The sequence below is a fragment of the Helianthus annuus genome, chromosome 3, assembly GCF_002127325.2.
Source record: "Helianthus annuus cultivar XRQ/B chromosome 3, HanXRQr2.0-SUNRISE, whole genome shotgun sequence".
In the NCBI taxonomy this organism is placed as follows: domain Eukaryota; kingdom Viridiplantae; phylum Streptophyta; class Magnoliopsida; order Asterales; family Asteraceae; genus Helianthus; species Helianthus annuus.
Window position 1 is genome coordinate 56,474,943 of NC_035435.2, and position 12,090 is coordinate 56,487,032.

Below are 12,090 nucleotides of genomic sequence, written 5' to 3' on the forward strand. Positions count from 1 at the left end.
TTAACTCGTTATCCAAATACCTCGATAAAACGACAAACAATCAAAACAACCAAGTGTGAGACGAACAGGACAGTCAGGACAAGGTGCTGTCCGATCGGACTGCTGTCCGAACGGACAGTCAGCCGAACGGCTAGCGCTTGGGTCCCACACTTAACCAAGTTTAACTAAAGTTTGGGTATTGAACGAATTGTTAACCGATCGGACTGCCATCCGATCGGATTACTCTTCGAATCATGAGATACTTGACTTTAACACTTAATCGATTTTTCAAACATGTTCAATGCACTAGGAATGCCACCCGATCGAAATGCCGTCTGATGTGCGTGAAGTGTGTTATATTTTTTATGTATATTTAAGCCCCTTTTTACACTTTTAGCCAAGTTTTAAATTTATAAAACACGATATTCACTAACACTAAACACACATATGGGCAAGTGCACCCATCGTGGACGTAGTATAGTGTTGGTAAGATACCGAGGTCGTCCAAGGACACAAGAGCTTTTAATACCGGTTTATCCTCAACGTCTAATCAAATCAAAAAGTGAGAATTAAGTTATTAAACTAAGAAAAATAAAAACTAACTAAATGCTGAAAATAAAAATAAAATAAAAACAGATAGACAAGATGAATCACTTGGATCCAACACGTGTATTAGTATAACCTTTGATTATTTTCGCACTTTTGCACTTGTTTAAGAGATTATCTTAGTTATTGTAGTAGGCCCCTCTTTTGAAGGCGACGTTACCCTCAACCCAGTAGTTTGAGTCAGCAAGGATACAATCCTAAAGGGTCGGATTATTGAAAGATAATGAATTAAGTTATTAATGCAAATTGTGGTAGGCCCCGCTTTTGGCGGTGACGTTACCCTCGGCTAAGTAGTCTGAGTCAGCAGGGATACAGTCCTAAATAGCCGGGTTATAGTATTAATAGTAGTTAACTTATGAGGGGGTCAAAGAGTTTGGATCCCCGCCATCCAATACCTATGGGCATTGAAGGAGATCCTACTAAATTTGACCCAGGTCCCAAGCAGGACCTCTAAACGCTGAACAAGGGCAAGACCCTTACCAAACCGTTCCTTTAACCCCCGACCAGGTAGCCAACATACCTCCATATAGACCGTGGAGATATGAATGGTGAAAATCTTTTATTTTATATAGACAGTAAAATAATGCCAAGACACCACGGACAAACGATAAGGAAAGATCACCTTCAACATAAGTAACTAGTTATTAAAGTCATTAATACAAAACCAAATAAAAAGGTGCAAAAGATTAAAAATAAAAAGTATTATACTAAACACTTGTCTTCACCAAGTGATGTAAGAGACTTAGGCAAACATGGCCTTGATTGTCAAGAGCTCTTACGATCAATCTTGGATCCCGAGACGACTCACACACTCTACGATGGACAATGGATGATGGTGGTGGATGATGGTGTTATGGTGGTGATGGGTGGTGGATGAAGTGTGAGAGAGGTGGTGTGCCAAGGGATGAGAGAGAATGAAGCCAAGCTCCTCTATTTATAGGCTGAACAGAAGGCTGGACACGGCCCCGTGTCCGCTGGACACGGCCCCGTGCCCGTCTGACATTCTCTCACTTCATTAATTGTAATTGCGAATTACAATTAATGCGCCTGCTGTACTTTCACCACGCCCCCGTGCTCGCTGGACACGGCCCCGTGGTGGGCAATGGAAGCTTCTACTGGTTTGTCTTTTCTGCTGCTTCCTGGGCACGCCCCCGTGTTCGCTGGACACGGGGCGTGTTCAGACTCTGTTTCTTCTCCTTTGCCTTGGGAGGTGCCGTTGAGGGTCCGGGCAGTCCACTTTTGTTCCTTTTCTTGTATTTATGGTAGAATTAGTTGTCTTTTTGCTTCTTTTGTGATTTTGAGCTCATTTCATCCTGAAAATACAAAAGGAAGACAAAAACACTCTTTTTCCAACATTAGTACTTAAAAAGGGTTAGTTTTATGCCTTAATTGATGTGATTTATATGTTGCATTTTACACACATCACCGTCCGATCGAGTGACATCCTACTGAGAACTTGTTCTAGCTGAAGTACCAGCCGAACGGGTTGCCAGCCGATCGAAGGACCGTCCGATCGACCGACTTGAAAGGCAAAGATACTTCGATGTTTTCAAAATGCTACAACGAAAACCTCAAAAGTCAAACCACCATACACAAACACATTCTTCTCAAAGGAAGAAACAATCCACTCGAATGGCCATCTGATCGGACAACCATCCGAACGGATAGTTACCCACACACGATCAGCTGTCCGATCAGACGGGCAGTCTGATCGGACAGTTGTTCGATCCTCCAGCACTTGTTTCCGTTTTACGCGTCACTTATTGTTATGCTATCGAACTATTCAGGCTAACCTTACTCTCAAGCGCTCCCTTCAGTCCATCAACCGCTGTGAGTATACTCGATCCCTTTTTGCTTTATGCACTTTTGGGTGTTACATACGTTACTTATACAAAATCACAATCGAACACACTACGCAATATAGGTTTTATTTTTACTCCCAAATGGAATAGGTAGAAGAGAAGTTTTTTAGCTTGTCCTAGAGTGTCGGGAATCCAAGGTTTTTTATAGGTTTTATTTTTATTTATTTACAATCCTATTCGTTATGATTTATTTTGAACGTTTCATAAGATGAATTACTTATTTGGGCATAGCATGCCTTATTAAAATTCCATTTATATACAAGTTCACATACCTCACGGGAGATCACTCAACACTCGGCCGAAGGTGTATATTTTAGTGAATCACTCGAGAGCGGCACGGAACTCACGTCTTCCATAGGCTTGCCAAGCAATCAATCCTCATCCTTTTTAACTTTTTACCTTTGTAAATATCAAGAGGACTTTTGGGGTGAAGGCTTGGGTTTAAAGGTGGGTGGTTGGTTAGTGGTTAGTAAAAAGGGCGAAAATCGTAACAAGCGTCGGTTTTCGTGAAGTACCTTGTTTTTAGTGACTTTTTATTTTGAAGTATTTCTTTAAACAAGCTTTTATAGCTTTTGTTTGTTTTTGACTTCATCATCATCATTTTTTTTTCCGATCGTCACATAAAAAGGTGAGTTTACGAAAAAGCGAACTTGTTACTAAAAATAAAAAGGTTTTTGGTGGGTAAAAAGGGTTTTGGGGTAATGAAATGAAAGGTTTAGGCTCAAAGGGGCTATCTAGGGGGATTTTGGGTAGGTAAAAAAAATGAAAAATAATGGTTTTGAAAGAAAAATGGTTAGTCATAATGCCTCCATCATTTACTTACTTGGGTTTAAGTTGGTAAGGACCGGGAATGTATCGTCGTGGCAAGTTCTAGATTTGTAAGGACCGAGCGGCTATTCACACAAGAAACGAAAAATGAGCATTTAATCTAAATGTGTGTATTTTTATGCTCAATATAGGCTCAAAACTCACTTTTGTGGGAATGGGTTTTTAATGTGACCAAGCATATATAATCGAATTTTTAACTAGACTTGTTATACCGTTTCATAATTTTCTTATGTTGGTTTTTTTTTTATCACGACGCTATCGGTTGTAAACTTGTAAAAATATAACCTTTTTAGAACTTGTTATTCCCAACTTAAACTAAGACAAGTAAATAAAAAAAAATATGAAAAAGTTTTTGAAAAAAAATTTGGGGTGTTTAGCGGTTCCAATAGAGTTTTGTGTAAGGCTTGTGTTTAGGATTTTGCAAAATTTCAAGGTTTTAGCATCCCCCCACACTTAAATTACACATTGTCCTCAATGTGTCCAAAAATAATGTTTTTGGTTGATTAGAATGTATAAAAGTGGGTTAAAAAGCAAAGATTTATGTTACTGGCATCCTGGACACGGCCCCGTGTTGACCGGGCACGGCCCCGTGGTCAAGTGCCAGTAACAAAAATTACAGAATTGAAACAGAAGCCTGGACACGGGGGCGTGTCCGCTGAACACGGCCTGTGTCCAGTTACCTGAACTGGGTGATTTTCTGCAGGGGCTCAGCACGGGGCCGTGTTGGTTGGGCACGGCCCGTGTTGAGCCTTCTGTGATGGAGATTTTTGTCGGGTTGCTCTGTTCTTCGTGCATGGTTCCATTTTTCTCGTTCCCTTTTTCATCCATTACCACCATGAGCGTGTTTTATTCTCAAAACAACCATCAATCTTAAAAACCATCATAACATTGCTAATAGAGAGACATTACATTAAGTTAGCTAAATAACTAAGGGATACATAATGTTATCATAAGGGTTCTACTTATTTAGGAAAATTTCGGGAATAGCTTCCCGATGTAGTAACTCTTCCTAGCCGATGACTCCTCGGTTGTTACTCAAAGCCATTCTTCTATCTCCCTTGGGAGGTAGAAGGTAGCTTCATTCTCTTCCGTGTCTCGAGGAGGAACGCTCACCGGGACTCCTTGCACCACCCTTGGTTGAGGTACTTGGTGCATGGCGTGCCATTCGGCTGGAATGATGACCTCGGGTACTACATTCCACGCCCTTTGGGTTATCACTGGAACCAAAGGCGGGGAAGCGAGAAGGTTTAACCTTTGGTGCAGGAGGTTTACTTCTCGCAGGCAGCCCTCCAAACCTACCGTCAGATGATTAATACGGTCCACCAATGCTTCCTCTACCCCCGTCATTTCGTCTATGGCTTCCCTCAAAGCGTAAACGTAGTTTACTAGGGAATCCTCCGTCGTGGACGATCTCCTTCCATTTCGGTTATTTCTTGAAGATGTTCCGCTGTTTCTGCTGGCCATTTTCTGCGAAATAAACCGAAGATAACTAAACTTTTGCAAAACAGTACCTCGAACACGGCCCCGTGCTTAGTGAGCACGGCCCGTGTTCAGCTGTCTGCAGGACTTTTTTTGTCTATCGATTCCAGGTTTTCAAATTATTTTAATACACTTTTATTGTATTTTAAGCTCAGATAATTTAAAACAAAGTTATAGAACTAACTTTAGACAAGAATCCGTAGAAAAAGTTCCTACAAACTTTTCATAGAAGGTTGGAATCATGGGTTTCCAAGCTTCCATGGAGGTAAGGTTTGAAAAATTTTTGGAAGAAGGAGAAATGAACAAAAGTGGAAAAGACAAGAGGGTCCTTAGGAACCTTCTTTTAGCACTTACCTAGGATGGTATATGTGAAGATCCCTGGAATCTCTGCTTGGTGAAGTGGTCAAAAATGAGCAGGATTCAGGCTGCATTTAAAGAAAACGACAGCACACTGGACACGGCCCCGTGTCCGCTGGACACGGCCCCGTGTGCAGAAAAAATCCTGACACATTTTGTCCGTATTCTGACAGAATCAGCAGAGAATCTTCTGAGTGAGCACGGGGGCGTGTTGACCGGGCACGGCCCCGTGTCGGCAGGCTGTTTTATGGAGTTTTGTTTTTACTAAGGAACTAATCTATATCGGGTGGCTCTTGACTTGTTGGAACAACCCCAAAGTGCCTAAGATACCTTAATTGTCCTATACTAAGACGAGAACGCAAGAGGTTGTCGGTGAGGGTAATTCCTATTTTCATTCTAGGTGGACAAGTCCAACCCTTTCCCGGGCTCTCGTTAAAGAAGGTGTATGCCGAATCGCTCAGGTCTATGTATGCATCGAACGAAGTCGATGGGGAGTCCTTCACGGCACAATCGGCACAGGGACGACTATCGTCCGCGTCTTTTCTAGGTAAGAAGGTATTTTCGGGAGCAACGAGGTTGTCGGAATGCGGTTCCAACATTTCCTCATGGTCATCATCTTGGGATGGATCTAAAAAATCCTTCCTGAGTTCTTTTGACCAATTGAGAAGTAGTTCTTCTAGTTGAAATAGCTCGTCAAGGAGCATTTCTCCTAGAATATCTGGCTGGGCGCATTCGAGGGAGAAATAGTGCTTATTTTTACTTTCGCCCCTCTTAAGGTTACAAGGAATCGGTGGGTCTATATAGTGGGGCCTATAAGTGAGGAAAAAACATTTTAATTCCTCATGTTCGCCTCCACATATTCGACACCACAAACCATAAGAGTGCCGAAATTAAAAAGAATTACTATCACTCATGTTTGTGTCAGAAATTACCAACCGCCGGGATCTAACGGTTCTGTTTTCAGCAACTGAATCTTGGGCACGGGGGCGTGTTGAGTAGACACGGCCCCGTGTTCAGCCTACTGTCTGACTTAAAACAGGATTGCCAGTTCCAATGATTGAGCACGGGGCGTGTTCAGCGGGCACGGCCCCGTGTTGAGCTCTGCAGAAGCTAAAAATCTAAGAAAAATCCTAAAAAAATTAAAGAAAAATAAAAATATGATTAGGCCGTTGATTCCTAACTTTCTTAAAATCCTTGTGTCCCCGGCAGCGGCGCCAAAAACTTGATGTGCGTGAAGTGTGTTATATTTTTGATGTATATTTAAGCCCCTTTTTACACTTTTAGCCAAGTTTTAAATTTATAAAACACGATATTCACTAACACTAAACACACATATGGGCAAGTGCACCCATCGTGGACGTAGTATAGTGTTGGTAAGATACCGAGGTCGTCCAAGGACACAAGAGCTTTTAATACCGGTTTATCCTCAACGTCTAATCAAATCAAAAAGTGAGAATTAAGTTATTAAACTAAGAAAAATAAAAACTAACTAAATGCTGAAAATAAAAATAAAATAAAAACAGATAGACAAGATGAATCACTTGGATCCAACACGTGTATTAGTATAACCTTTGATTATTTTCGCACTTTTGCACTTGTTTAAGAGAAGTAGGCCCCTCTTTTGAAGGCGACGTTACCCTCAACCCAGTAGTTTGAGTCAGCAAGGATACAATCCTAAAGGGTCGGATTATTGAAAGATAATGAATTAAGTTATTAATGCAAATTGTGGTAGGCCCCGCTTTTGGCGGTGACGTTACCCTCAGCTAAGTAGTCTGAGTCAGCAGGGATACAGTCCTAAATAGCCGGGTTATAGTATTCATAGTAGTTAACTTATGAGGGGGTCAAAGAGTTTGGATCCCCGCCATCCAATACCTATGGGCATTGAAGGAGATCCTACTAAATTTGACCCAGGTCCCAAGCAGGACCTCTAAACGCTGAACAAGGGCAAGACCCTTACCAAACCGTTCCCTTAACCCCCGACCAGGTAGCCAACATACCTCCATATAGACCGTGGAGATATGAATGGTGAAAATCTTTTATTTTATATAGACAGTAAAATAATGCCAAGACACCACGGACAAACGATAAGGAAAGATCACCTTCAACATAAGTAACTAGTTATTAAAGTCATTAATACAAAACCAAATAAAAAGTGCAAAAGATTAAAAATAAAAAGTATTATACTAAACACTTGTCTTCACCAAGTGATGTAAGAGACTTAGGCAAACATGGCCTTGATTGTCAAGAGCTCTTACGATCAATCTTGGATCCCGAGACGACTCACACACTCTACGATGGACAATGGATGATGGTGGTGGATGATGGTGTTAAGGTGGTGATGGGTGGTGGATGAAGTGTGAGAGAGGTGGTGTGCCAAGGGATGAGAGAGAATGAAGCCAAGCTCCTCTATTTATAGGCTGAACAGAAGGCTGGACACGGCCCCGTGTCCGCTGGACACGGCCCCGTGTCCGCTGGACACGGCCCCGTGTCCGCTGGACACGGCCCCGTGTCCGCTGGACACGGCCCCGTGTCCGCTGGACACGGCCCCGTGCCCGTCTGACATTCTCTCACTTCATTAATTGTAATTGCGAATTACAATTAATGCGCCTGCTGTACTTTCACCACGCCCCCGTGCTCGCTGGACACGACCCCGTGGTGGGCAATGGAAGCTTCTACTGGTTTGTCTTTTCTGCTGCTTCCTGGGCACGCCCCCGTGTTCGCTGGACACGGGGCGTGTTCAGACTCTGTTTCTTCTCCTTTGCCTTGGGAGGTGCCGTTGAGGGTCCGGGCAGTCCACTTTTGTTCCTTTTCTTGTATTTATGATAGAATTAGTTGTCTTTTTGCTTCTTTTGTGATTTTGAGCTCATTTCATCCTGAAAATACAAAAGGAAGACAAAAACACTCTTTTTCCAACATTAGTACTTAAAAAGGGTTAGTTTTATGCCTTAATTGATGTGATTTATATGTTGCATTTTACACACATCACCGTCCGATCGAGTGACATCCTACTGAGAACTTGTTCTAGCTGAAGTACCAGCCGAACGGGTTGCCAGCCGATCGAACGACCGTCCGATCGACCGACTTGAAAGGCAAAGATACTTCGATGTTTTCAAAATGCTACAACGAAAACCTCAAAAGTCAAACCACCATACACAAACACATTCTTCTCAAAGGAAGAAACAATCCACTCGAATGGCCATCTGATCGGACAACCGTCCGAACGGATAGTTACCCACACGATCAGCTGTCCGATCAGACGGGCAGTCTGATCGGACAGTTGTTCGATCCTCCAGCACTTGTTTCCGTTTTACGCGTCACTTATTGTTATGTATCGAACTATTCAGGCTAACCTTACTCTCAAGCGCTCCCTTCAGTCCATCAACCGCTGTGAGTATACTCGATCCCTTTTTGCTTTATGCACTTTTGGGTGTTACATACGTTACTTATACAAAATCACAATCGAACACACTACGCAATACTTTAAACGCTAACCGCTATCGCATGTATTACGTGACTTAATGAATGTGTGTTTGTTATGTTTACACATGGAATGTTGTCTACCTGCCTTAATGACGATAGTACTATAGTTTGGACTCAGCACCCGTTCACACAGGGGTTGTTAAGGACAATTACTTACATGGATTACAGTGGTGATCATGTATTGCGAACTGCCTTGGGCAGTCAACCCGCAGTCATTGGTATCGATAGGTTCATGTCGATAACTAACATGCTTCGTTTTCCTCTGTGTACGTGCTGGTTATGCATAAACTATTTCGAACTCTATATGTTATTATCAAACTTGTATACTCGCCTTTACACTATGTGTATTAACTTTATTTTAACGTATATGACAGGTGTTTAGGATGCTTATCTGCTAGGAAAACGAGGCTAGAATAAGGCTCTAGAGGCCAACAAATAGTTGTCTGTACAAATGAAATCAAGGGTCTCTAGAAGCAGATAAACAATTGGGTTATTTGAAAAATCTGAGTTGTCGGAATAGAACTATTTGCCTGGATTTTGTCTGTAATAATTTATTTACCTTTTGAGACATGGTATGAGACATGTTATTTTAAATTGAATGGTAATGATAATTGTTATAGAAACTTTTGGACAATCTGTTTCGCTCAGTGCCATGCCCCGATGATTCCGCCATCAGTTGGGGTGTGACACCTGCGCTCTATCCTTCATTGCCTCTACCACTGAGACAATATGAGATATGTATATCTACACACATTATATCAGTTGTTTCGTCAATAGAAAGATGAATATCTATAACTCTTTAACTTAATAAAAATTATTATATTTCTGGTCGGTACGAACAGTAGAGGTTTCTTTTTTAACTTTTAATTTCATCATTTACACAATAAATAATACATGTTTTTAACTCCCTTAATATTTTATTAATTTGTTTTTTACTTTAATAAGTTGCCTTCGTTAACTTTTTTTTAAAATATACAATTGTGTTTAAAATCTTTCCCTCGATATTTAGGTATAAATTTATTAAAAACGAAGTTGTATTTAAAATAAAGTGTTTCTTAGTATCGTAAACAACACAAGTGCTAATACCGTACATGTATCGTGACGAAACAAACTGAAGCGATTCCGACCCAACATCACTAGCATATACAATATCCTTTTGGACATAGCAAGACCTTTCCCCCTCTTTTGGTTGTTATATCGGAGTTGAGATCATGTACAAACAGTGCTAACTATAAGAACCGTAAGAACAGATCCGAGTCATCGATAGTTTAAATCAATGGTTGGTATTGATTACAAATAAAACCCCTAAAATTAATAATTAATACTATCAAGTTAGGGGCATTTTAGTCATTTAGCCATAATTCCACCAAGTTTTTTTAAACTAAAATAACTTTTATATAATTTACTGTTTTTTTTAATATACCATAAAATCAAGTATTTTTTATCTTTAATATGAGTACCATATTGTTATACTTTTTTTATTTATAAAAGTGACTTTTAAAAAGTAGAAAAAAAGTGTTTTATAATTGTGCTAGTTATGTAGTTGGAATGTGTTAGTATGAACAATGTATTGTGTTGATTTAAATCTATACATAAGTTTTTATTTTGTTGTGTAATTCTTATGTGTTGCTATTTTTTTCCTTTTGGGTTGTTATTGGAAGCCTATTTGGAAATAAATTTGTTTTCTACCAGTATTGTAATAGTATGTGCTATTTACAAAATTAAAACATAAACATTAAATTGTGCTAATATGTAACAATATGTGTTGTTTATAAAATAAAAAAAAATGAAATTGTGCTAGTTATATAATAGTATATGTTGTTTACAAAATAAAAAAAAAACATGAAATTGTGTTGATTACGGTGCTGATTACAGTGTTATGATGATTACGAGATGTGCTGATGGTGGTGGTGTGAGATGTTACCGTCGGATGTGCTGACGGTGGTGTTACCGTGCTGATCAAGATGTTGATGTTGACTATGTGCTAATTACGGTGTTGACGGTGTTGTTGATTACGGTGCTGGTGATGATGTTGATTCGATGACGAAGAATAGATTAAGAGATTAGGATTTGAATTAATTTTGCATGGATTTATGGATAATTTAATTATTCTTTTTTACTTATATATAAATAAAAAGGTATAAAAAGTCTAAAATACCATTAAATCAATTTTTAATTAAGGACACATGTCATTAAACTGTTGGTTCTTACAGTTTGTACAAATATACATGTTTGTATATGATCCTATACTTGTTATATCGAATGTCAATACTAGTGGTGGTAAAGTGGGCAAGTTGGATGGGTTTGAGTAATGGGTCAAGATAGATTTGGGTTACGATGAGGATAGGTCAGGATGAGTATTTTAAAAAAAGGTTGGATGGGTAATGGGTCAAGATAGGTTTGGGTTATGATGAGTTTAGTTTAATATAAGTTTGGTTAGGATGAGATGAAAAAATAATTAAAATATTAAAAAAACATAAAATAAAAAATACAAAAAAATTATAAAAATTATAAAGTTCGAAAAAATCAAAAAAATTCTAAAAATTTAAAAAAATTCAAAAAAATAAAAAAATTCTAAAAAAATCCTAAAAATTCAAAAAAACTTATAAAAATAAAAAAATCAAAAAATAAAATTATAAAAAATCAAAAGAACTCTAAAATATCAAAAAAAATTTAAAAAAATAAAACAAATAAAAAATTGTAAAAAAAATAAAAAACTCTAAAAAGTCAGAAACATTCTAAAAAATAAAAAAATCAAAAAAACCAAAAAAATTTCTAAAAAATAAAAAAATCATAAAAATTCTAAAAAATCCAAAAAAATTAAAAAAAAAATCCAAAAAACTCTAAAAATTCAATAAAATTCTAAAAAATCAATAAAATTCTAAAAAATTAAAAATCATAAAAATTCTAAAAAATCAAAAACACTATAAAAAATAAAAAAAATTATAAAAATTCATATTTTTTTAATTTTTTATATTTTTTTGGCTTTTTTGGATTTTCTAGAATTTTTATGATTGTTTTAGATTTTTTTTGATTTTTTTAAAAATTTTTGATCTTTTAGAATTTTTTGGATTTTTAGATTTTTTTTAATTTTTTTAGAATTTTTAGATTTTTATTTTTTTTATTTTTTAATTTTTTTGATTTTTTATGATTTTCAATTTTTTTAGAATTGTTTTTGAGTTTTTAGATTTTTTTTGATTTTTTAGATTGTTTTTGATATTTTTATAATTTATTTGAGTTTTTAGAATTTTTTTGGATTTTTCAGATTTTTTTTTTGATTTTTTAGAATTTTTAGGATTTTTTTTGAATTTTTTGATTATTTAGGATTTTTTTTGGATTTTTTAGAATATTTTGATTTTTTTTACAATTTTCTTGATTTTTTAGAAATTTATTTTTATTATTTTTAAAATTTTTAGTATTTTTAAACGAAGAACGAAGGAAGAGTACTACGACGACGATTGGTGAAGTCGTAGTTGTGAATAGATATCCACGAGTTGTA